Below are 24926 nucleotides of genomic sequence, written 5' to 3'. Positions count from 1 at the left end.
ATGGATATATTGGTAGAATAGCTAGTTGAGAACCTAGGTTAATGATAAGAATATTTGAAAAGTCCATCATTGAAATCCAATCAAGCAAAGTAAAAGAAACCCATGTTCATTCTGGATCTGATATTATGGTTCTAAGCTCAACTGATGGGCTTATTCTAATGAGTCCATGGTAGTTAAGGACACAAACTAAGAGCACAACGAATGCAACTTTGGATCAGAGAGTGGTGATATTATTACAACAGACCTGGGTTTAACAGACACATACAATAGATTGAGTCAGTTCTTATAAATTTTCATAAAAGGTATCCTATTCGTAAGTGACCAGAGAAAACCGCTATTAATAAACAGTGGTCCCTGTGAAGCATTTGAGTATTACGTTGCAGGGAATGGAGTAAAACCTGATACTATACATTGGTTGTAGGACATAGAAAAATCAAGCCAGACACAAACTGGAAGTTCCTGTTGCTAGTGTGTATGTATGGTGTTATAAGATGCCAAGTACATAGTGCCATATGAGGACATACACGCTGCTGGGGCAGAATCGTCACAGTACTACACAGCTGTGAATCCTATCAGCCACAATACCAACCTGCAGGCAAGATGTGCCCACTAGTGAAAGTGTGTGCCAGCGCGAAAGAAAAGCCTGAGCCATCAATCAGGGCCGTCCATCCTGAAGGTTGTATAAAACATCATGTGTACACCTTTCAAATTGAACATGAAGTCTTGGGGACAAACAGGTAAACTGACTCAAAGCGGTGAATCAAAAGAGCATGTAAAACCATGTGTAGCCTTACATTTTCTGGTACACACATATTCATCCTATATTTTATAAGTTCAAAATTGAGTTTTCTGTCCAACATGATAAATTAAAAGGGAAGAAATATTTAAAATAAGAAATATATTAAATAGTTATCTTCTGTGGATTATTGACCTATTCCACTGTGAGGAAGTATAACCACTATAGAAATTTTCATTTGTTAGAATATTTGATGATGATATAATTTCTCACTTATAAAACTAATTTGTACTATGTTTCAATAATAAGAAGTTAAATACCTTCCCTATCATTAACAATTGACCATGACCTCTGCAACTTTGTTATAATATTCACTTATTGAAACACACCTACAGTCTCCTTTGAATGTATCTTTTTGTTAGAATACATTGTGACAATACCTCACTCAATTTTTATGAGAAATCACAGGACAATGCAGCCCTCTGGGAGCTCACTTGCCAGCATACTCAAGGCTTACCTTTAATCACTCATACCCTCTTCACAAAAAAATTAAAAAACACAATATAATGTGGTTGATTTTGATGTCAACTTACCACAAATTAGGATAACTTGAGTAGAGAAAAAGTGCCCCGATTGCCTTGATTGATGTGGAAAGACCCACTCAGAGGGGAAATGAGCAAGGAAATTAACATTTTGAAAAAATAAAGACACTGAACATAAATATAAATTAATAAAATTTAAAAAACATATTGAAAAATATCAATAGACTTGACCAAGCAGAGGAAACAATACCAGGAGTGGGGGATAAGTGCTATATTTAAATGTCAGGAAAAGAAAGAACTGGGGATGGCTCCCCTGATAAGTCACTTGTCTTGCAAACATGAGGAGCTGAGTTTAATCTTCAGTTCCCAAGTGAAAAAGCAAAGCATCTGCAATTTTAACTCTTAGGAACACACAGACAGTGGGCCCCCAGGCTCGCTGGACAGCCAGTCTAACCTAAATGGTGAGCTCTAGGCCAATGAGAGACCCTGTCTCAAAAGAGGTGGCTGGCATTCCTGAGGATGACACCTGAAGTGACCCTCTAGCCTCGACATGCATGTGCTCACATGTACACACATGCCTCAACACATCTGCACACCCCCACACATGTGTAAAAGAATAAAAGGAAAATTAAGATGAGCACACATCCAAGAACTCTGGAAAAATTTTTCCAAATCTAGAACCAAAAACAGATAGCAAAACACAAAATCTATGCAGAATCCCAAATAGACATGACCAGAGAATAACCTCTCCAAAACATACTGCAATTAGAATGCCAAAAACACAAAGAAAAAATATTTAAAGATTGTAAAAGGAAATATACTAGCTCACAAAATAAAGGCAAACACAAGAAAATAACATTAGCCCTCTCATTAGCACTCTTAATGTCAGGACATATATTTCAGTCTCTGAAAGTAAGTAGCTGCCAACCAACACTGCTATACCCAGCAAAGATATTTTTAATTCATAGAAAAAATGAGGGCTTTTCAAAGATAAGCATAAACTATAGCAATTCGTGACCAACAAAGCAGAGCTGCAAAAGACATTCAAAGGCGCACATTATACCCCAAGCAGGAAAAAAGATGGTCTCAATCACAACATTAAAATAAAACTCAAGAGAGTGAGATGAATAAAGGAAGGAGCCCATTATGTCCCATGTGGTAGACCAGCGATCCTTGAAAACTAACATAGGAAATCTCAAATAAGCATCAATAAGACTACACCAAATGGGAACAAACTGGGAGTATTTCCTCTAAAGTCAAGAACAAAATAAGCATGGATGCCCACACTCTTCAATTTTACTCAATACAGTGCTTGAAGTCTTGGCTAGAACAATAAGACAAGAGAAGGAAATAAAACATATACAGTTGGGAATGAGGAAGTCAGAGGATCAGAAGCAGAAGGCATACGTTATGCTTAAAAGACCCTAAAGATGGACAGGAAACTCATATCTCATTAACACTTTTAGCAAAGTGACAGGGTCCAAAATCAACACTCAAAAGTGAGGAGCCCTTCTATATACTAACTACAGTCTTGCTGAGAAAGATTTCAGAAAAAAAATCTCATTTACAATGGATTTTTTTAAGAAAGAAAAGAAGAGGAAAGAAACTGGGAAATGTAAATCTAACCAGGGAGGCAAATGACTTCTATATGAAAACTTAAAACACTGAAGAAAGTAATAGAGAAGATAGTAGAAAATATCACGACCTCCCATGCTCATGCATTGGCAGAATTAGTATCATGTTATTTGCTCTGTTAAAGCAATCTGTAGATTCAATGCAGTTCCCATCTAAGTGAGAATGAGTTTCTCCATAGAACTCTAATAAAAAGAATCTATCCTAAAATCCATACAGATGCAGAAAAGACTCCAAAGAGCCAAAGAAAGAAGAAGCAGAAAAATCAGTGCTGGAATTCTCACAATACCTGATCTCAAATTAGACTGCAGAACCATAGTGACACACAGCAACACGGTGCCAGCTCAAAGGAAGACACACAAGTGAACGTCGTAGGAAACCTAGAAATAAAGCCACAAAGCAACAGTCACTTATTCTGTGACTAACTTGTCAGAAACACACATTAGGAAAATGCAGCCTTCTCAGCAAACGGTGCTCGCAAAACCAGATATCCGCATATAAAAAATGAAGTATGACTCTTTTTCATGCTGAACAACAGTCCAAAATTAATCAAATACTTTAATGGAACATCTAGAACTCAGAAACTTCGAGACAAAAGCATGGCAACACTTTAAGAAATAAGTACAAGCAAGGACATCTGAAAGGGCTTCTGACAGCAAAAGGAAAAAGGCCCAATAATAAACAAATAGGATTATATAAAATTAAAAAGTTTCTTCATAGACAAGGGACAACAGTGAGCAGAGTGAAACACAGTCAGAGAATGGGAGAGAAATACTTGCCATGTATATTTCCCATAAGAGGTCATAACTAGAATCTACAAATAACTCCAAAAATTATGCAATTTTTTAAAAGAGGAAGTTCTCAAAGAAAGAAATGCAAGTGATTAATAAATATTGTGAAAAACTGTTCAGTATCTTAGCCATCAGGAAAATGCAAATTAAAACAACCTTGAGATCCCATTTCACCCTGAGCAGAATGGCTGTCATTAAGAGGTGTTTGAATATTATCAAAATACAATGTACGAAACTCTCCAAGGATTAATATAAAGTTTTAAAGAAAAAAAATAAAACCATAACAAGTGCTGACAAGGCCTTGGGAGAAAACAAAACAAAGCAACAACAACAACCAAAAGGCTTTCTCACACCAGATAAGAATGTGACCTTGTGTGACCTCCACTGCAGAAACTAATATAATGCTTTCTTGAGATACTAAAAATGAGCTATCATTGGGTCTCTCTCAATCCTGGGAATATACCTGAAGGATTTAAGTCAGTACACTGCAGAGACACCTGCACATCCATATTAATCACTGTATTGTTCACAATTGCTAAGGTATGGAACCAGCATAGAGATAAAGAAAATGTAGTCCATATGCAAAGTGGTATTTTATTCAGCTATAAAGTCAAATAATTTATGAAAATTTCAGGAAAATGGATGGAATTGTAAATCATGTTAAGTGAAATAAGCCATAATCAGAAAGCAACTATTGTATGGTCTCTATATTCGGAATCTAGATTTGTGTGTGTATGTGTGTGTGTGTGTGTGATATGAAATATAAAAAGGACTATATGATGGAAGAGCTCTAAAGGGAGGGGCAATGGAAGGAAATATATTTGGAATGACAGCAACAAGAAGAGAAAAGAGACTAGACATAGAGGGGTTAGGGGCAGGAAAGGACAGTGTGTGATGGGCAATTAAAATGAACTATAAAAATATATATGCATGAAAATGTTAGTGAACCCCATCACCCTGTATAGGCCAAAAAAAAAGTCCTATCTCCATTATATACAGGGCTCTGGTTAGATAAGTGTGGGTGAATGGATACACACAGAAAATGAAAATATATCTTCAGGAACATACAGATGACTTTGTTTAATCCCTTATATGTGCACGCACATTTTCATCTTTCATAGTAGTCTAGACACATTTATTTCCCCCAGTCAAGAGTTTATGCTTAAGGGGAATCTGAAGATATCCTAAGTTGAAAGCTAAGATAAAAAATTCAAAAGCAGAGTGCTTACGAGTGAAAGAATGCTTTTCACTTACATTCTGGAAGACTAAAGGTTGTGTGAACAGAGGTTTAGTCAGCTCAAACAACCCTCACGCTGCAGAAGCAAAACCAGACTGAGCCTGGTACCTACACTTCATCACGTTCCAAGGAGATTTTTATGAAAATAGAAGCCTAAATATCACGCATTCCGGGGTTATATCTAAACTAATGTTGCTCTGACCCTGGAAAGCCCAGGTGTCTAGCCCCTGTGGCAGATTCTACTGTAGACCATGACATTATCTACTTTTGTTTTGATCTATTTTCATTTATTAGATTTTTTTATGATTGGATTTCCTTGTGCTGCGTCTTGGGGGAAAACATACTGCTTTGTCAACACTAACATTTGGAGTCGTTTACATGTTCTTTGTAAAATAATAAATTGCTGTCCAGCTTATACATCAGTGTCTTTGTGTTCAGTTAAGATCATCTTTATTATTACGTTTAATATTATTAACTATTAGGATTATATTATCATCTACTATTAAGTGAGATCATCTCCCTGAACTCTGGGTCTGTTTTCAGAGAGGCATGTGAATTCTGAATGGTTGGAATGTTCGAAGCTTAGATCTTCTGCTGGTCTTTGTCATGGGGCCACAAACACAAACACAGCTGAAAATTAAGTCATTGTGAGCAAATGAAGTGCTTTAGTGACAGAGAAAACTCTGAACTACAGAAAGAGTAGGAGACTTCTTTCTGAAGTAGTTAATTGAATTCTGATGCAGCTACTCCCATCTCTGGCCTTTGTGCTGAACTAACCAACCACTGCCTTTTTTTTTTTTTTTTTTTTTTTTGAGACAGATGGACTTGGTTGTCTTTCCTTGGTAAAACAAAGTGTGACATAAAAGAACAGCTTATAGCTCTGTATACAGAGCATGCCTTCTACCTAAAAAGTACTAGCTAGGTTGAAAGACCAACACTTGGCCTGGTGGGAATCCATACTCACAAGGAATATGGATTTGCACTAGGTGAGCCAAACCTTCATGAAAATTAAATATGCTGAAACCAATCGCTGTCACTGTTTCACAGTGACATTGAAAACTCACACAATAACAGCACAGGCTCAGAACTTTACTTCCATGTTTTCCCTGGGAAAGGAACAAAGACTTGAAGCACTCTGCAAATCATCCTGTCTTGTACTGCACCATAAATGCTCCTTTGCACTTAGGAATACCACTATGGGAGTGAAGTGAACAAGAGCGTGATACCACAGAAAAGTGACACATGGGTATCACTGTCATCAATCACCTTAGTGTTCATAAGGGAACTCATCTGAGCTGCAAGTAAAGCAATGGCCTGACAATACACACGGTCACTGCAGAGTTCTGTTCACATACTCTACAAGTTAAGATTGCCTTCATTGCCGCTAAGCTAGTGCAATTGAATGTTCAGGAAAATTAGGCACTGGATAAGGAATGTTCCTGCATGTTAAGTAGATTTTTAACTCTTTGTATTACAGTTCCTACAGTCAGGTGGGGATTTTGCTGACAAACATGATAACCACAGAAAGCCATTGACTTTTAAGAGGCAGCCAGCTATATGAGATAAGTAGACATGGCACGGTGTTTACACTACAAGCCATTTTCCCCATTGCAAAAGGTAAGGAAAAGTCTGCCGGAGGGAAACTAATGGTTGTGTAATCATGCAGGACAGATGCTCAGGAGGAAGGACATATTGATGCCTAGCTTCCCTCCAAGGCGATGAGTATGCTCCATCCCACCCAAGGAAACAGTCAAAGAAAACAGCAGAAGATGAAAGCAGAGCTGTTGGAACTGGTCCTGCCAATGCTGGAGAAAGATGTTGGGCATGCTAGCAGAAGGGGATCGGTCAGTCAAGAGTCACATTGCATTTAATGTTGGCATTCGTCTCTGAGCATGCAGCCAAAGCAAGGCTGGGAAACTACGCTAATGTGTTCTTCCAGCCAAAGAATGTGCTTGGTGAGCATCCTTCAGGATACCCTAACAAAACCCGAAATTAATTGAGTCAACAAAACAGAAAGCATCATTCGTTTTCTGGTTTTCCTCAATGTCTTCCTCCTTTCTGTCTCTCCTAGTGGTCTTATCCCCTCACATATGCCCATCTAGTCTTGGACTTCCATCAGGATGCTTGGATTCCTGAGGAACCACGAAGATGGCAGAGGTAGCCAGATTCTGCTTCCATAGGGTCAAAGCTCAGTGGTTCTCAACCTTCCTAACATTGACACCCTTTAATACAGTTCCTCATGTTGTAGTGACCCCCAACCATAAAATTAGTTCTTTTCTACTTCGTAGCTACAATGTTGCTACTTTTAAGAATCATAGTGTAAATATCTGATATTAGACCCCAGAGGGTCACAACCCAGAGCTTGAGAAACACTGTCTTATGTTCTGCTCTCTAGAGAGAAGGCATTGTTGATGGCCTACATCTTTGCTTGCTTTCATCAATCATTACACTCAGGAAAATGATAATCATGGCTTTCTAAGAAGTAAGTCACATGAGGTGCATTTCCCTTTTCACTTTAGGGTAAAGATGACAGGGGCATTCAAAACATTCGCTGTCCTATGAGTGCCAAGAAAGTCAAGGAATATACTTGCATAGTATCTATACATTATCCGATAACAAACCTCCTACAGCTAAATGAAGTAAGGAAGTGACTGGGGTTCAGGGAGTCTGACTCCTGGGGCTCAGGGAGCCTGCCTACAGTTCTGCTCCTGGACACACTCTCTCACTGTGCCAAAGGTAGCTATGATCTGAGCAGATTCGAAAAGTCCTCTTTAGCACATAATGGCCTGCTGGGATTCTGTGTACAGCTCACCACAAGGCAAGCTTGAGCCTCATAGTGCTATGAATTCTGGACCAGCATCTTATGTGTGGAGACTGAATCATCCCTAATCTCCATGTCAGTTAACTCTTTTGTTGCTGAAATAAAGTTACAACCACAGTGTGGTTCCAGGGGATGAAGATGCAGGCCTTAGCACTCTGACAAGAGACAGAACATTGTCTGCTCCTAGACACCAGTGGCTACTGTGTTCAGAGGCTATCTGCTACAAAGATTCCTAAACTTATCTACAAAATTCTGAAGGTCTGGTGTTGGATCACAAGCATTTCTTTCTTCAGAAAGCTCCCCCAGGTGATTCTAGCACGCGGACACTTTTGTAAGCCTTTATCTCCAGGGAAGAGATTTAGCAAAGGCACAGGCTCTCTGCAGCAGCACCTCAGCTCCACGCCTTATCTGTCATTTCACAGGGACAATGGCACCACTTAAAGCACTCTGGGTCTAAAGTTTTAGGCTAAATATTCACACTCAAGCACCACAAAGCTCCTATCACAGGCTTGTTGCCAGGGTTGGGAAAGGGCGATGGGGCAAAGTTTCAGTCTATCAGAGACCAATGGTTTCTGGGAATATGAGAATTTCAGCGCTGAAGCCAGGATTGTGAAGGTCAAATCAAGGCAGGCGACTTCGCCTCCTTCTGCTGGGCTGGCCATGGGCTGCTGAATCTGCTTTCTGAAATGCACCTTCATCATCACTGATCATCACTTCAAGTGTCTCCTGGAGCATCATCTAAGTCAGAGCTGGGAAACAGGGTCTTGCAACATCAGCATCAGCTGAAAGCGATTTAGCAATGGCAATGTGGGGATTTTCCCCTGGACACTGGGTCAGAATCTCCAGGGGTAATGCCCAGAATTCTGATTTTTGAAAAGCCTGACTCAAAGCATGCCTGCCTTGATTTCCTTTTCCTGCCTGTGCCATCCTTCACAGGCCAAAATCACATCTCTGTTTAGCAACAGAGATATAAAACGGGTACCAGGGAGAGTCAGTCAGTGCTAATTCCAGCCAGAGACATTTTGACAAAGAGCAGCCAGCAGCTCAGACACATAATGTGGATCGTTATTTTGGCCTTCATTTTTGTCAATCATTTACCTCAGAGGCTGAAGGAAAAGTTTTAAGTTCGCAGTAAAAACCAGAGAGTGGACAGAGGAAGACCTGAGCCCAGCTGTCTTCAGGGAGTAAAGCCTATATTCCAGAATACACCAAAACTGTCAATACTTAGAGCATAAAACCAGGCCCTCTCTATGGCTAAATGCTTATTTTTCATGATGAATTCACAGTAAAGTCATTAAGAGTTCAGTGATTTCAAAATGACCTTCTTTTGGACTAGCTTAGGGTAAAGTTTACTTCTGAGCAACGAAGACTTGTATAAAGTAAATTAATACCCTCCCGCTTAACTGCCTTAAAAATCAAAACTATTATTGGGAAGATTAAAATGAATTAGCCCAACATAGGTGTCCTCTGAGAGACTACACCCAGCGGGGGATGGGGACAGATACTGGGACTTGCAGCTGGGCTCTGAGGGAAGAGATGGCAGACAGAAGGGCATGGGGGTGGGTCAGGAGCTCCACAAGGAGACTATTGTGGCTGAGGGATCTGGACCCAGGGGGGCCTGCACAGACTGGTGCACTAACCAAAGACATTGCAGCAGATGTTCAGATGTAGCTGGTGGACAACTCATTCTCCACATGGAGAAGGGGAGGGGAGAGTGGGGACAGCCTCTGACAGGAACTCTGGTGCCTTCCATCTGATCACTGCTCCGTGGAGGAGAGGCGCTGTGGGAAGACAGAGGAAGGGGATGCAGGCTATCTGTATGAGGCATGATAGGCTGTGGTCAGTGACCCTACCTGTGAGGGATCCAGGGGGAGGGAATAAGGCAGAGGGGGAAGGAGAGTGGGAACAGGAGGGAGGATAAGAGCAAAGGGAGTACAGTCGAGATGTAATGTGAATAAATCACAATAAAAATAAATTAACAAAAAATTAACATCAAAAAATATTTTAAAAGACAAAAAAACCAAAGTAACTTTTTAAAAATTCACCTGTTTATTATGGGATGTCTATTAATAAATCCATGTGAGTCTAATGCTAACAGACTCTAGAGTCTATTGCTAATAATAGAGTCTAATGCGAATAAAGAAAATGCTAATACAAAATAGTTCTTGATATATCAAAAGCAAAACAAAGATGCTCCATTTTGAGATTTTTAAATAATATTTTTGTTAATTCTTTGAGAATTTCATATACTGTATTTTCCTTTTAGATAGCATCTGACTACATAGCACAGGGTAGCCTCAGTTTAGAAATATTTTTACAGGGGTCTCCTGAATGCTGGGAATTACAAGGATGCACTACTGTAGTGGCTTGTTTTTATCAACTTAGCACAAACTAGAGATGTCCAAGAAGAGAAAAGTTACATATGATTGAGACATTACCTCCATCATGCTGGCCTGCGGGCACATCTGTGGCACACTGTCTTGACTGTGGATCAGTGTGCAAGGGCCCAGCCCTGTGGGCTACATCACCCCTAGAGAAAGGGGCCTAGGATGTACAAGAAACAGGCTGAGCAAGCCATGGAGAACAAGGTAGTGAGCAGCAGTCATCTCTGCTCTCTGCTTTAGTGCCTGCCTCCAGGTTCCCGCCTTAAGTTCAAACTCTACCTTCCCTGAGGATGAACTAGATGTGGAAATGCAAGCCAAATAGACGCTTTCCTCGCCTAAGGATTTGGTTTTTTGTTTGTTTTGGTTTGGTTTGGTTTGATTTGGTTTGTTTTGGTTTGGTCCCGATGTTTTGCCTCAGCAAAGAAGAAGAACCACCATATTCAGCAAAAATTATTTCTTAAAACACGTCCATATTTTACTCATTACGATTGGCCCCCTTGCTCACTGAGCCAAAATTTTAGTCTGGTTTCTTCGCCAGTGAAGTAGCATGTCACTTAGTCCTGGTGTGCCCAAGGCAAATGGAACTAAAAAGCCCCTTCTCAAAACCCACCTCTGATAAACTGTGACTCTTCACAAACCTCTCATCTAAAACAATAACAACAACAACAACAAAAGGCCTGCCCCGCCATGATAGAATAGAGTCAAACTGGCTGTGGTCTACTCCCCAGCTGCTAAGCCGCTACCTCTGGTGGACTGCAGCCAGCTCTGGCTTCAGTGCACTGCAGGCCTGGTAGGAGGTAATGAGGAATGGGCCCCTTCCCCCTCCATCTGCCCTTCTACACGGGGCAGATTCTCCAGGCAGCAAGAAGATTTGTTACACCATCTTCCACAGAGTTGAAAAATCTAACAGTAGATCTGAGACACGTAAGCTCATTTTCCTATGCCACAGTTTCATGACAAATCTAGGTTTACTTTTATTGGCTAAATGTTAAAGCACTAAAGAACTCACATTCCTTATGCAACTAATCAACAGACAAGTTTAATCAGTAATACATTCTATAAAAGGAGATATAAATATTTCATAAATAATCAACTAAAGAATGTATAAATAATCCGTTTAAAAAGGAAAAGTGAAGTCTATCTTCTCTGCTTGGCTGGCCAAGCTTTATCAAACCAAGTGTTCTACGTGGCTACCAATTTAACATAAGCTTAGAAACCATCATGACCTCACCTGGCTTTGCCCTCTAGCCAGTACCAAGGGGCTTGTACACATCCTTCCTGAAAGGACATGTTATCAGTGTGAAGTAGATGGGGAGCAAAGGTCCAAAGCTAGCCATCAACTCTAAAAATATACCTCACCCCACAAGGACCCCAAGCTACACACCCTTAAATGGAAACAATGCACAAAAGAAACTAGAAGGACAGACCATGGCTGTGTCCTACAACAAACACCTTTGCTCCGTGAAGTTAAGTTTCATTCATAAAACATGAAGAGCGCCTACCTATGCCAGAATGCTGTAAATATTAATGGAGCGATTGAAAGTGAACACGATTTGTACACTGTAAATTCGCTTGTAAATACAAGAGACCCCCCCCCCCCATGACAGTCACGTTCACACCAATCTTCCCGTCCAGGTGAGATGCTGGTATCATGGAGGTGGGGAGTTGCAACACAGTAACTCCTTGAATATTTTGTGGTAATTGTCTATTTGTCCCTTTCCTAGACTTCAAACACCTTGAACAGAGGGACTGGGCCATACACCCCCCCCTCACCCCCCCCCCCCCAGCCCGTCACTTTCTCTTTGCTTACAGACATCTGGTTACTGTTTCCATAATGTTGAATGAATACATTCTGAATCCTTTCTTACTCCTCAGACTCCCAGCTGACAGTGGAATAGCACGTGGCACAGTGTGTAAAACGGGACAGCAAACACTCATGTGCTCAGGAATAATTCCCCATCTGCCAAAACTGGCTACTACTCCGACTCCTAGAGCTCAGATTCTCAGAAGAAACATTCCTTGAAGTTGGTCATCAAAAGAGGCATTGACAAAGAAATGCATTGAAAGTGGCCCGTAGCTGAACGTCACGGCGTTCTTCTTACGTGCCAGGCACCACTATCTAACTTTCACATCATCATGGTTAAAAATCGTATCTGTATTACGCCAGAAGCTATGCTATTTTCCAGACTCCATGTGGCCTAATGAGGCTAGATGTGGAACCAGACTGGAACTGCTGGGCGGGTGCCAGTCTACATTCCTAAGCAAGAATGGACCCACTGCACTCAACCTCTGCAGAAAGAAGAACACGGGAGCTTGTCTCCTCAGTGATAACACCGTGACCTCTCAACCCAGTTATCTCACTGCCTTCTGCCCACCTCTCTTGCCTCATTTCTTACTTTCACCAATGCTGTCCACATTCTATGTGCTTACATTATGCTAGGCAGGAGCAAATAAAAGGCCCGGCATTCATTTAATGCAAAAAGAGAGGAATAATTGCAATAAGACAAGCGTTACTAAGGAATTTGATGTCACCAAGTTAATAGGATGTGGCAGCCTGGAGGGTATGAGGGCCGGAGTTTAGATGAGCAGTCTGCCCCTCAGCCCTAGCATGGGGAGCATACCTATGAAGCAACCAAGGCCATATGCAACCAAATACTTCATAACAGGCCTACCAGAGTGGGGCTGAAATATCCCCTGTGGCTCAGCAACCGTTTTCTCAAGATGTCACAAAACAGTACACATAGCTTAAGCTACTGTGGTGCTTCTTGTGGTTGTCCCTCGGCTTACCTGGAGCAGCCTTGAAAGGGATCCCTGAGGCTCAAACAGTACTAAGCACATTGGGTCTGTTGCTTGGCAAGGTGTGTCTATTTCAGGCCTGTGTTTTCCTGGTGGTGACATTTTCCTTCATCCATTGGCTCTGCCGAATTCTGAGCTGTGTCCTTGCTTCTGCCTCAGCACTCCCTTCTTTTCCTTATTTAATGCTCAAGGCTTCCCCTGGTTACTCCATCTCTTCACTGTGTGGTCCCTGTCAATTCTGGTTCATTTGAATAGCTGTGGCCACTCCCATGCTAAGCCCAGACCCACAGTTAACATCCTATTAATGAGCTGCACTCACCATTGGACTTGCTTCTGCCTACAGGATATCCACCCTCAGCCATCAGACAACAGCAAGGCAGGAACTTAGGATATTTCCCCATCCCCACTGCTTATAGAGCCATCTTTGCCAGCTAGTCATCAAATACTTATCGATAAACTGTTCTCCTGTATACTTTGCTTGAGGGAAAGAAAGAAAGGAGAATTTCTGTTTGTAGGATTTCATGTTCTCTCATGACAACTGCAGGACGACCTTGAACTCCCACAGCTATGTTCCTTGTCCTAAATGGTCCCTGGTCCCTTTTTTCATGAGCAGTGCCTCCCCTGACATTTCCATTTTTAATTTTTAAATTAATATGTCCAAAATATGGTTTCCCTTCTGAATACAAAACCTCTATGTTCTCCTTTCTCTGTATATACAGTCAAGGTCCTTGCAGTTAAACAACGCATGAGAGTGGGGAAGAAAAAAAAAAAAGAAGAAGAAAAAGGAAACTCCAGGAATTATCTCTGATTATTTTCTTGTCTTTATCAACCCTGATGTCTAGTCATATGAACTCTAAGATCTGAAAAATATCTTCACTTCTCTTCAAATCTATTTTTACCTCCCTGAGTCACCATCAGGTTACCAGGGGCCAAAGAGTCCTCTGCAATTTGAAGGATGCATTCACCCATTCCTGCCCAGCACCTAGACACTTGCTGGCAGGAGGAGATGGGCTAGATTTCATGACTTGACCCTTCCTCAAGCTGAGTACCTTATGCAGCAAATAAGCTGCAGAAACTCATAATCCTGCCATCATTTTCTCCCCTCCACTACTGCATGGGCCTCCCTATAGTTCCCAGCACGCCCATTCTTTGCAGGGACCCTATGCTGGTTAGCCAGCAAACTCCCAGTGATCTGACTCCCTCCTTCCTCAGTGCTAGGATTGCAGGTGTGTGTTGTTATGCCCGGTATTCTTACACGGGTGTTAGATTCATGCTCAAGTCCTTGTGCTTTCACAGCAGTCATTTCACAACTGAGCTATCTCCCCAGCACCCTGTTTACTTAATGGCTGCATAATATTCCACATGTGGCAATACCTTACTGCTCTATCTACTCCCTAGCAACAGGTACTGCAATTCCTTCCATGTTTTCATTTACTGGAAACCATGCTGTAATGTATGTTTGTATGCCTGTCCATTGTTGAAAATGTGCCCATTTGCTCAAGAGTTGAATCACAGATGTGGCAAATGATCAAAATAGTTTGTGGTGCCCTAGTGCCTTTCACAGTTGTATGTTCCTGAAGCAAGGTATTCTGGTTTTTTTTTTGTTTTTGTTTTTGTTTTTGTTTTTGTTTTTTTTTTTTTTTTTTGGACCCATACACTCTGCTCATTGTCTTAATGCTTTTGATCTGGGGGCCAACCAAATATACAAGAAAGGAACTTCAGTGTGGTCTTCACCTTCACCTGCATGCTTGTTAAAGGTAATTACCATCACTTCTGATGCTTATTAGCGAATTTGTATCGACATTCTTCAAGGCTTCTCTTAGTATTCTCCATGTGGAGATAACTTTTAGTTTGGTTTTCATGGCTCATGTTGTTTTTGTTTCCTTAGAAAGGGTCTCATGTATCCTGGTTTGGCATGAGTATGAATTAATGATCCTGCCTCTATCTCTCAAGTGCTGGGATTACAGGATTTAAAAGATGAAACCTTGGGCTTTGTGTGCTAGGAAAACACTCTACCAACTGGACTGTGCCCCTGCCCATACCACAGAGCTAACTCTTGTACATTGCCCTGTTTTTTTCTTTGTGGATCTGTCATTGTCTGGAGCCATCTAGCTTGTTTACTGACTGAATCTGTCTCTCTCAAATACAATGTAAAAATCTTGGTTGCTTTGCTCACTCATCTACCTGCAGTGGCTAGAACTGCATCCAGCACAGCACGGACAGGCGAATACATGAGAGACAGAGTCACATGATGTGCTAAGAATGTACAAGAGCCTTGTTCTAGAACCAGATAATACTGACTTTCCACCTAAATGTCTCCGTTTCCTCTGATCATGATCAAATGACTTAGCATGTCTATTCCTGAGTTGCTCCAGCTATAAAAAGGAGGGTTTTGTGTGAGATCCTAGGAGCTCTAACATTTGAATCAACATGCATAAAGTTCTTAGAATAATACAAGTATAGCTAACGCTTGATTAATGCAGTTGTTATCATGAAGGGCTCTGCATTGCCATGACCTTTCCTTATGGCTTGAGCATGAAGGACGCAAAGTAGTGTGGATCTCAAGAGCACCCTAGTTTCCCTCAAGTTTAGCACCCAGCTATTATTGCAGGTTCTGCTTCTCATAGCCAAGACAAGGAGGCAGACAAGCATAGGGGTGCAATTTATTGTCCAGAAAATGATTATGGCACCCCGATGATGAAGGAGAAAAACCGGGTAGGTAGCCAGGTTTTTAATGAGTGAGTGCTTCACAAGCCACCCCCACCCCCCAGCCCCCCATACTCCCAACATTGCATCACACAAAATCACAACACTCTTCCCTCCCTGTCTTTATTCTGGCTCATATTTGCAAAGAGAAAAGAGGTAAGTTAGAAACACAATTTGCAAGGATGCACAAGGTAAGGAAAGAATGGAGCAGAGAAATAAAGCAAGGGAGGGGGTTGGAGGTGTCAGAGGGAGGGAGGGGGTACTTCAGGTCAGCCATGGCATTGACCTTCTAATGTATACAGTAAAATGCTAAAATTAGAGCCCAAGGAAATCCCGCCCATACCCGCACAGGGGAATACTTTCACACAGGGGGAGCTAGGCAAAAACAGTATGGGAAGAGACTTGGTGGATGGTCAGAGGCCTGAGTCAGGCGAGGAAGGCAAAGCTCTCTATCTTACCTGGGGGACGCTGGTCCCACTAAACTGTAGTCCCCAGTCAATGTCACCTTAGTTGAGGGCTTACCTGGGTCTGTAACCAGGAATCCCGTTCCATTTGAAGCATCCCTGGCCTCAAAGTGGTAAGCTTGGCCTTGGTTAAACACGCCAGGGGGCCCAGCCCCAGTGCGTTTCCACTGAGATTCCCGGCCGATTCCTCTGGAGGAACTGTTTCCATTTGAGATGGACCAGGAATCCTGGCCAGGACCAGCTGCCTCTCAGAGCCAAATTCCGTGACAGCTGGCAGAGAGGGCTCCAAGGGGTGGCAAGGAGCCCCTGGGGGTGGGCAGCGAGCCGGGGTGGGGGCGCGGCTGAGCCCAGCCAGGCCCCAGCTGCCCACTGGTGAAGGTCCAAGTCCACACCTTTGGGGACAGGCTTCTGCCTGCTTGTCCCCGCTCCAGCACGACAGTGCTGAAATTGCAGGGCGCCCCAAGATGCCCCGCCACCACTGGGGGACTTCCTCCTTCCCGCGCCCTTGGCAGGCGGGGGAAGCACTGGTGGGCGGGGGACCCCTACGGATCAGAGTTGTCGCCGACCTTGAGGCTACGGAGGAGTGTGCGTACGCCAAAAATAAACGCGGGTGCGCGCACTGACACGCACACGCGAACACACACACACACACACACACACACACACACACACACACACACACACACACACACACACACACACACACACACACACACACACACACACACACACACACACACACACGGCCTCTGCTTGGTACTTCCCTGGAAACCAACTGTCCTTAAACAGCATAAAGCCCAAGGGAGGGAAGCCTGTGCTGGAGACATCCTGCCCAAGACCAAATTTGGGGATGATTTTGATTTTAAGGTTTGGATTGAAGCTTCTCAAAAAAAAAAAAAAAAAAAAAAAAGACCCCGGGACAAATTCCATGCTCTCTGCGTGTGGTGACTGGAGAAATTAGGGCCTAATTGCAGGTGTGTTCTCCGTGGTTTAGAGGGAGAAAGGAATGCGTGACGTGGGGCTTTTCCTACACTTCAGGCGCTGGCGCTGCAGGGGTTAAGGCTGCGCGCAGCCTGCCTGCAGGCTTTCCCAGGCTGGGAGCTGGCGCAGGCGGGGCTCGCTGGGGAGAGCCCGGAATCTCCCGCCCGCTGAGCTCCTGGGGCGCTTCCCGCCCCGTGCTATTTATAGATTGGCTTCCAGCTGCTGCGCGGAGAGCTCACTCGCTAGGGCGCGTGCGGAGCTGCGAGAGCCTTCCAGAAGCAAGGCATTTTCATAAATTCTCTGAATGGCAAAGATGTCTCCTGATTGTCCCTCTTCAGTCTGGCCACTACGTATATTTCAAATTGGAATCTCTCTCTCTCTCTCTCTCTCTCTCTCTCTCTCTCTCTCTCTCTCTCTCTCTCTCTCTCTCTCTCTCCCTCCCTCCCTCCCTCCCTCCCTCCCTCCCTCCCTCCCTCTCTCTCTCTCTCTCTCTCTCTCTCTCTCTCTCTCTCTCTCTCTCTCTCTCTCTCTCTCTCTCTCTCACACACACACACACACACACGAGACAGACAGACAGACAGACAGAAAACCGGACCGAGAGACAGGGGAGCGGGAAGAAGAGAACTGGAATCGTTTGGGAGCCCCCTTTGTTATCAGATGCTTAATAAAAAGCAAAGGGGGCGGGTAGAAAAGAAAAGACAATTCTCCGACAATCTTCGGTTGGTTTAAAGGCCCAATTTATATTTTCTGCAACACTCATCCTATCTGCAGGTTAGCCGCACAGTATATGCGGTATGCAGCAATTCAAGAACAGTGTAAAGCAAATCATATCCTCTACCAGATGACTGCCGGCTGCTGGAGGTGAGGGTCACAGACTGTCTACATCTTGAGCTAGCTGGGTGGTGTCTGTGACAAGCCAAATCATCAGCAGGTCCAATTCTGGTGTCACTTTTGAATGGATTCTCGGTGCCAATAGACCCCTGAGGTAGAGGGTGGGCGTGTCCATCTGGGTGTTTCTTATGCCCAGCATAAAATAGAGCAGACTGCTAGTCTAGAAGATTCTAAACTGACACCTGATTCCGAACCCCTTTCTATGCCAATTCCTTCCTGAAAATATCAAGACTCTGTGATATAGAAAGCCCTTGTGACACTTACTTAACATCCTACCCCACCCCCGCCGCCTCCCGGAAATTTCAGGGGATCAGGAAATGTCATCTACCTTCCAGAAAGGGCACCACATTTGGAAAGGATGGAGGAAGTCTAGAAACCATCATCAAAGCAGCACCCACTACCTTCTCCTTCACCCCCCTCCCCGCCCCCTCCAGCCTGGTCTGAGGGGTGGGTAGTACTAAGCCCTTCCCTCTGCCCCTCCTTCTGGGGGTCTTCTTCCTTCCTGTCTGTAGATTTTTCTTTCAGAGCCAATTTCAGTGTAGTTCAAGCTTATTATTTATTTGACTTCGTTTACCCAGAATGATCCTGAACTGCAGGCTCTAATTAATTCAACTTAAATTATGGACTAGGTATAATTCTCCTCTGGTTCAGTTCCTTGTCAGAGTGTTTTCGCCCTGTCCCCTGCCTTAGTGAAGAGAGTACCAAACATCCTGTTTCTGCTCTAGGGATGCCTGGATTAGGCATTAGGGAGATGCTAGAGACAGACCCTGCTACTCCTGTTCATCTTGGCTGCTTATGTGGAGGTGTCAATTTGCTTTACCATCCTTGCTTCCATTCTCATTTGTCAGGTGTGAATAGCAGTGATGGTAGATATTTCATCGAGTTCTTAGGTTAAATGTGGACATCTGTATACATTGCTTGCTTGGGCTAGTGGCAATAAACATGAAATACTTTGGCCACCTAAATATGACTTGGAGCTGATATGGATGAATTTGTACAAAGGGCCTTTTCAATAAAATCTGTTTTGCCTATGCAAATCCACACTATAAATCAGTTTTTTCACTATGCTGAAGGAGATTCCGGGGGGGGGGGGGCGTCCCTGGTCATTATCTTGCCTTCTCTTCTGCAAGGGAAAAACAAGCAAATAGCTCCTCCTTTTAAAAGTCCTTCTGATACCCCACACACACGTTGTTATAAATGACCACAGATGTTCAGTATAAAGACCTTCATTCTGTGTGACTATATAGGGCATTTTCCTTCCTCATCAATCCACACACCATATCCTGGTCATTTTGAACATTCCTACAGTGAGGACACCTCTTCTGCATTCTGATTTCACTTTTGCTGTATAAACTCAGGAATGGGAATATTGTATAATAGAGGAATTCCATTTTTAATTTCTCAAGAAATTGTCATACTGTTTTTAATAATGGCTGCACAAGTTCATATTCTCCACAAACATTCTACAAGACTTTCCTTTTCAAAACATCTTATCCAAGCCCTACTTTTCAATCTTCATTATACAGAGGTATTTTAGATTGATGACATCCTAGGTTTCTATTTTTTGCTTTTGTTGTCTGTATTTTATAGCAATAACCTTTAGTATTTGGATTGTAGGTCATGACCACTCTCTTTAAAGCTTTTAAATTGTTTATGAATCATCAACATTTCATGAGGACGTAATCACTTTATAATAAAACATGAGAACACTTTATGAAATGTTATGCATGCTAGTAAGGTTTTCTATTTTTTAAAACTTTTATTATAATTTATTCACATTACATGCTGACTGTTATCCCCTTGCTCTTATCTTCCCTTCCCACTCTCCCTCCCTCTTCTGTCCTATTCCCTTCTCCTAGACCTCTGACAGGGAAGGCCCTCCTCCCCTATTGGCTATCAGGTCTCATCAGGATAGTCTGCATCCCCTTCCTCTGTGTGCTGCCCAGCCACGGGGCAGTGACCAAACTTGGGGCGGGAAGGGGGTTGCGGGGGGGGGGTGAGGTCAGCGGCACCAGAGTTCATGTCAGAGGCGGTCCCCGCATCCCTGACAACTGTGGAGAATGAGCTGTCCACTGGCTACATCTGAACAGGGGTCTAGGTTCTCTGCATGCATTGTCCTTGGTTGGTGCATCACGTCAGGGTTTTCTAAGGAGCTGAGTGAATAGAATGAATATGTGAGGTTTCTCCAATTGGCTCACAGGACATGTTCTGAGAGGTCCAACAATGACTAGCTAACATGGGAGGAACTGAAATATATATGAGTTGTTCAGTCCATAATGCTGGCTGTCTCAGTAGTCCTGATAAGGAGCTGAAAGTTTAGAGGTTTCCTGCAGAGTTGATGGCCTTCAGTCTCTACATGAATCACTAAGAAACTTCTAATAACAGTGGATAAATGCCTCAGTTCGAGGATAGATGGACTTGTCAGTAGGAGTGAGGGCAAGCAGGCAAAGAGGAAAGTTGTCTTCTTCCCTTCTCTTTTATGTGGGCTGCGGCAAGAAGATGTGGATTTGACATAGGGCAGGTCTTTCTGCTTTGAGTAATCTGATCAAAACAACCCCTGCCAGGACTGCCCAGCAGCTTGGGATTTAGGTGAGTCCAGATGCAGTCAAACTAACCCAGATTGGCTGTCACACTATGGCTGCAGATTTCATTTTTCCTAGAGGACATGGGATGGCTTGAGGCTCTCAGAGTATTTGTCTGTGTTGAGGGTGGAGCTCCTTTCTGTGCTATAAGTTTTTTTTTCTCCTGAAAATGGATCATTTGACAATAAAGGATAGAAAAGAAGTGTGTAGTAAAAAACCAAAGGAAATAGGCTTTCTCAGTTTATAGCTCTTAATGAATGGATACACAATATTAATTCTTAGGGAAATTAGCTCACTTATTACTATACATAAAAACACTTAAGCAAAAATTAAATCCATTCTCTCTTGTCCTCTTTACCCACTCGTTCACCATACCTGGTATATGGCCATCTCGGATTCATTTAACCTGTTCATCAATCCATCATCTTTCTAGCCTCTTATTAAATAATGGCACTTGAATGTAAGGTTTCACATGAACAGTGCAAAAAAAAGTCATGTCAATTCTGGGGTCTCAAGGAGAACAGTACTAAACCAAAACTTAGGATGAGACTGTTAGCTATAATAGATGATTAGCCAAAAGGCCAAGACACTGGCCTGTCTCTGTGAGCAGAGTGCTTGACGTGAAAACATGGGAACCTGAGTGTAAATGCCCACATTTCATACAAAAAGCCTGTTAAGGCCACTTCTGAGAAGGTAGACACTGAAAGATTTGAGGATCTTCCCGTCTAGATAGTCTAGCCAAGCGGTGAGTACCAAGTTCAGGGGCAGACCCTTCCTCAAAAAATAAGATAGCGAGAAATTGAGGAAGACAATGCAGATTTGAGCCTTGTCCTCTATATGTACACACATGGCAGTGCACATCCTCACATCCATGCATACACAGGAACGTACATACAAGCATGCACAACATACACACACACGTGTGACATTGCATAAAATCATGACAAATCTGCTTAAATAGTTCTATAAAGTTGGCTTCCCATGCACTGTTACATATATATGGGAAGGTTTATTAAATATTTTGTTGTTGGGTGGTGCCCCGACCTGCAGGGTTCGACTAAAACTCGGGAGGGAGGTCACCTGTTGAGAATGCAAGACACAAAGAAGGAGAGCAAGTCTGATTGATCAAACTCTCAAACTTTATTAGTCAGACAGCAGCTTTTATAAGTCAGAAGGCAGGGAAGCATATTGCTATAGCAACCCAGCTGAAGGCTTTTCTCAAAACACAGGGAATTCCAGGCAGGGTCATAATGTCCTGCCACACAGGGTATCTGGCTCCCTCTTTGTCTAGTCTAGCTGCTAAACCATAACAGGGTTGCTCCATCTCTATCTGTCGTTAGTCTAACTGCTGACCCACAACAGGGTCAGCTAGTTCTGGTGAAAGGCAAGCTCTAGGAAAAACAGAGACTTAAAGGTGCAGGCTTTGACAAGATGGTTGAACATTGGCCATATGGCCTATTGTCCCCAACAGGGTTGGCCAATAAGAAGAACGTCAGAAAACAAGAAAAACAAACAAACAAACAAACAAAAAAACAGTGAAGTCAGAGCAAGTGCTCTCTCTCAGCACCCTCTTTGAGAAGACTACTGCACACGCCCTGTAAGACACTGGGACACCAAGTCTTCCCCCAACCTGAGAGTCTGTATCGTTGCTCCAAGCTCACAGCAATGGCACCTTACTGAGCAGAGAATTAATGAGCTGTAAACTATCAGTCAGTAAGTGCTACCAGACCTGTCTTTGCTGCTCAGTGTTCATTGTGTATTCATGAGCACGGCTGACTATCTTTCATTCTTTATTATATTCAGGAAAGGCAAAAAAACACATAAAACCATTTTCCTGGCTGAATGGATGAAATAATTTAAAAGCCAGCATGTTAGTCTGGCAGGTTGTCTAACAACCATGAGGCTCTCTTCAGACTAATAATGAAAGTAGCTCACTCATTATTAATCATATAATTTATTCATTCACTTCTTAACACCAGGTGTATGTTCATATGTTATATGAAATGAGTACCAAGACAGTCTTGCCATTCCAAAAGTCACCCCTTATCAAGGGGTCACACTTTCATCAGGAAAAGTTGGTACACCTTAGTTGCCTCCTTTGGGATGAATGCTTTTAAACTCCAGTGAAATCCACTCTGTCTTTACATTGGTGCTTAAAACAGCAAAGGCAGGTAATTACTCACTGGGGTCAAGAACATCCTCACAGGTAAGACAGCATGTTGTGGCTCTCCCTTTCATTCAAAGACCATGAATCTAATGTTTGGGGACAATTTATAGAGGTGAGAAGAAATGGAGGTTCCCATGATACTAAATATAACCCATGAGTTAAGACTCCAGAAAGTTTTCAACTGCCTCAGGTCTCACAAGTCATTGTTTCACTGTTCTGTCACCATCCACAGGTACTCACTTCCCAGTTAGAGTCCATGCTACTGTCGTAATTGCTTCCTGATAAATATGCTTAGATCTCTTCCCTAGGTACCTCTGCAACATTCACTTGACTGAAACATAGGTTAAGTCCAACTATCCATAAGCATTTGTTACTGCCAATCTTTTTCACTTTAGCCATTACTAGTTGAACATAGTAGTATTTCATTGGGATTTTCATTTGCCTTTATCTGGTGAGTAATGATATCCAATGTTCCCCCACATGTTTTCATCCATTTGGACTTTCTTGTCCAGCCAAGTATTTGGCACATTCAAAATAAATGTGCTGGGAATTCAGGAGCTGGATCAGTTAGTAGGTAAAATGCTTATCAAGCAAGAATGAGAACCCAAGTTTGAATGCTTAGCACCCACAAAAAAAAAGCCAGGCATAGTAGTGCACACCAGTAAACCTAGTGGGGAGGTGTAGAGGCAATCAAAACTCTGGAGTATGCTGACCAGCTGTTTCCGAACCCTGTGTCACAACCGAAATGGAGAGTGACTGAAAAAGATACCCAACATCAAAGCACACAAATGTGTACACACACATGCAGGTGCACACATACACAGAGGTACAGGAACACACACACACAACCACATGCATGACACAGACACACAATCGTGCAAATGTTTTTATTTGTTTACAGTTCTTCATGTGCTATATGCGTTTTTCTTGAAGGTAGTCATGTATTGTACATCGCTCCTCCCAATCTACCAAATCTTTGGGTCTTTTGATGAACAGTGTCTCAGTCCCTCTATGTGCTTTTACAGCAGGCCATCTGAATCTGGGTAATTTATGAAAACCAGAGTTTATCATCTCACAGCACTGGAGACTCAAAGTTCAAGGTGCCCACAGTTCATTTGTATGATGAGGCCTCCTCTGTTTCTAAAGCAGCCCACCAGAAGAAGAGTAGATGCGTGCTAAGAGCAAAGGGCTTATTTTAAAAAAAAATAAATAAATAAGGGCTTTAATCCCATTGACAAGGGAGTAGCCCTTATGACCTAGCCACTCCTCCAAGCCTACCCACTTCTTCAAACTATGACATTGACAGTGTCTCAGCTTTGGAGGCGACACCTTCAGCCACAGCAAAGTAGACTTGTTAGTTGTGTTCATGCCGTGGTGTCATTTGTTTCTTTATGGTTGGGGTTTTTATGTCCTGTTTAACTTTTTAAAGATTTATTTTCTTATTTATGTAAGTGTGCTTGTCTGTGTTAGTGTGTCTGTGTGTGTACATGTGCACTTGTTAGGTGCCCACAGAAGACAGAGGAGACCATTAGATCCCATTCAAATTAAAGGGAGCTGTAAGCTGCCTGGCATAGTGCTAGGAATCAAACTCATATCCTCTGAAACGGGCAAGTGCTCTTAGTTGCTGAGTCATCTCTCCGGTGTCACCCTCCTCTGTTATTATTATTTATTATTATTATTATTATTATTATTATTATTATTATTATTATTATTATTATTATTATTATAATTATTATTACTAAAACACTGTACCTTTTTTCATTTACTGACAAGGTGAAATAAATCATAAAACAACTCTCTTCCCTGTTTTACAAAGTTTCTCAACTTATTCAATTTTTATCTCTTCACTCTGCCCTTCTGTCTATTACAAGGAGTTGTTTTCACCAGTTTCTTTCTAAACACATTTTTGTTGTTAATTCCAGTGCCTCCATCCACATAATACCCTCTCTCTTGCAAGTATTTCCTTATTTTTGTATATTATGAAATGTCTCTCTACTAGACTGTTTTGATCAAAAAACAGTGTAATACCTATTGTGTTTACTAAGGTACCAGTTAGGAAATCAATGGTACCAAATTAGTATAACTTGAAAAGGGCTCTTAAATAGAAAATATTCAAAATAAGAATAAGGTATGAAAAACAAACAAACATAAAATATATAGGGCACTTCTGGGTAGAACTATTACCAAGTCCTTAAT

General features: G+C 42.4%; 1 protein-coding gene across 1 annotated transcript in view; it reads right to left on the bottom strand.

The window, feature by feature from the left end:
- The window catches only part of Kcnn2 (potassium calcium-activated channel subfamily N member 2), a 378701-nt gene extending 362008 nt beyond the window's left edge, over positions 1–16693 (bottom strand). The window contains exon 1 of the mRNA XM_051163924.1: positions 16168–16693. The gene's annotated coding sequence lies outside the window, so the exon portion shown is untranslated. The remainder of the gene's footprint in view (positions 1–16167) is intronic.
- Positions 16694–24926: the final 8233 nt, after the last annotated feature.

The sequence above is a fragment of the Acomys russatus genome, chromosome 20 (genome assembly GCF_903995435.1).
Source record: "Acomys russatus chromosome 20, mAcoRus1.1, whole genome shotgun sequence".
Classification (NCBI taxonomy): Eukaryota; Metazoa; Chordata; class Mammalia; order Rodentia; family Muridae; genus Acomys; species Acomys russatus.
The sequence above is the reverse complement of the archived record's forward strand: the minus strand, read 5'-3'. Positions and strand labels throughout refer to the sequence as shown.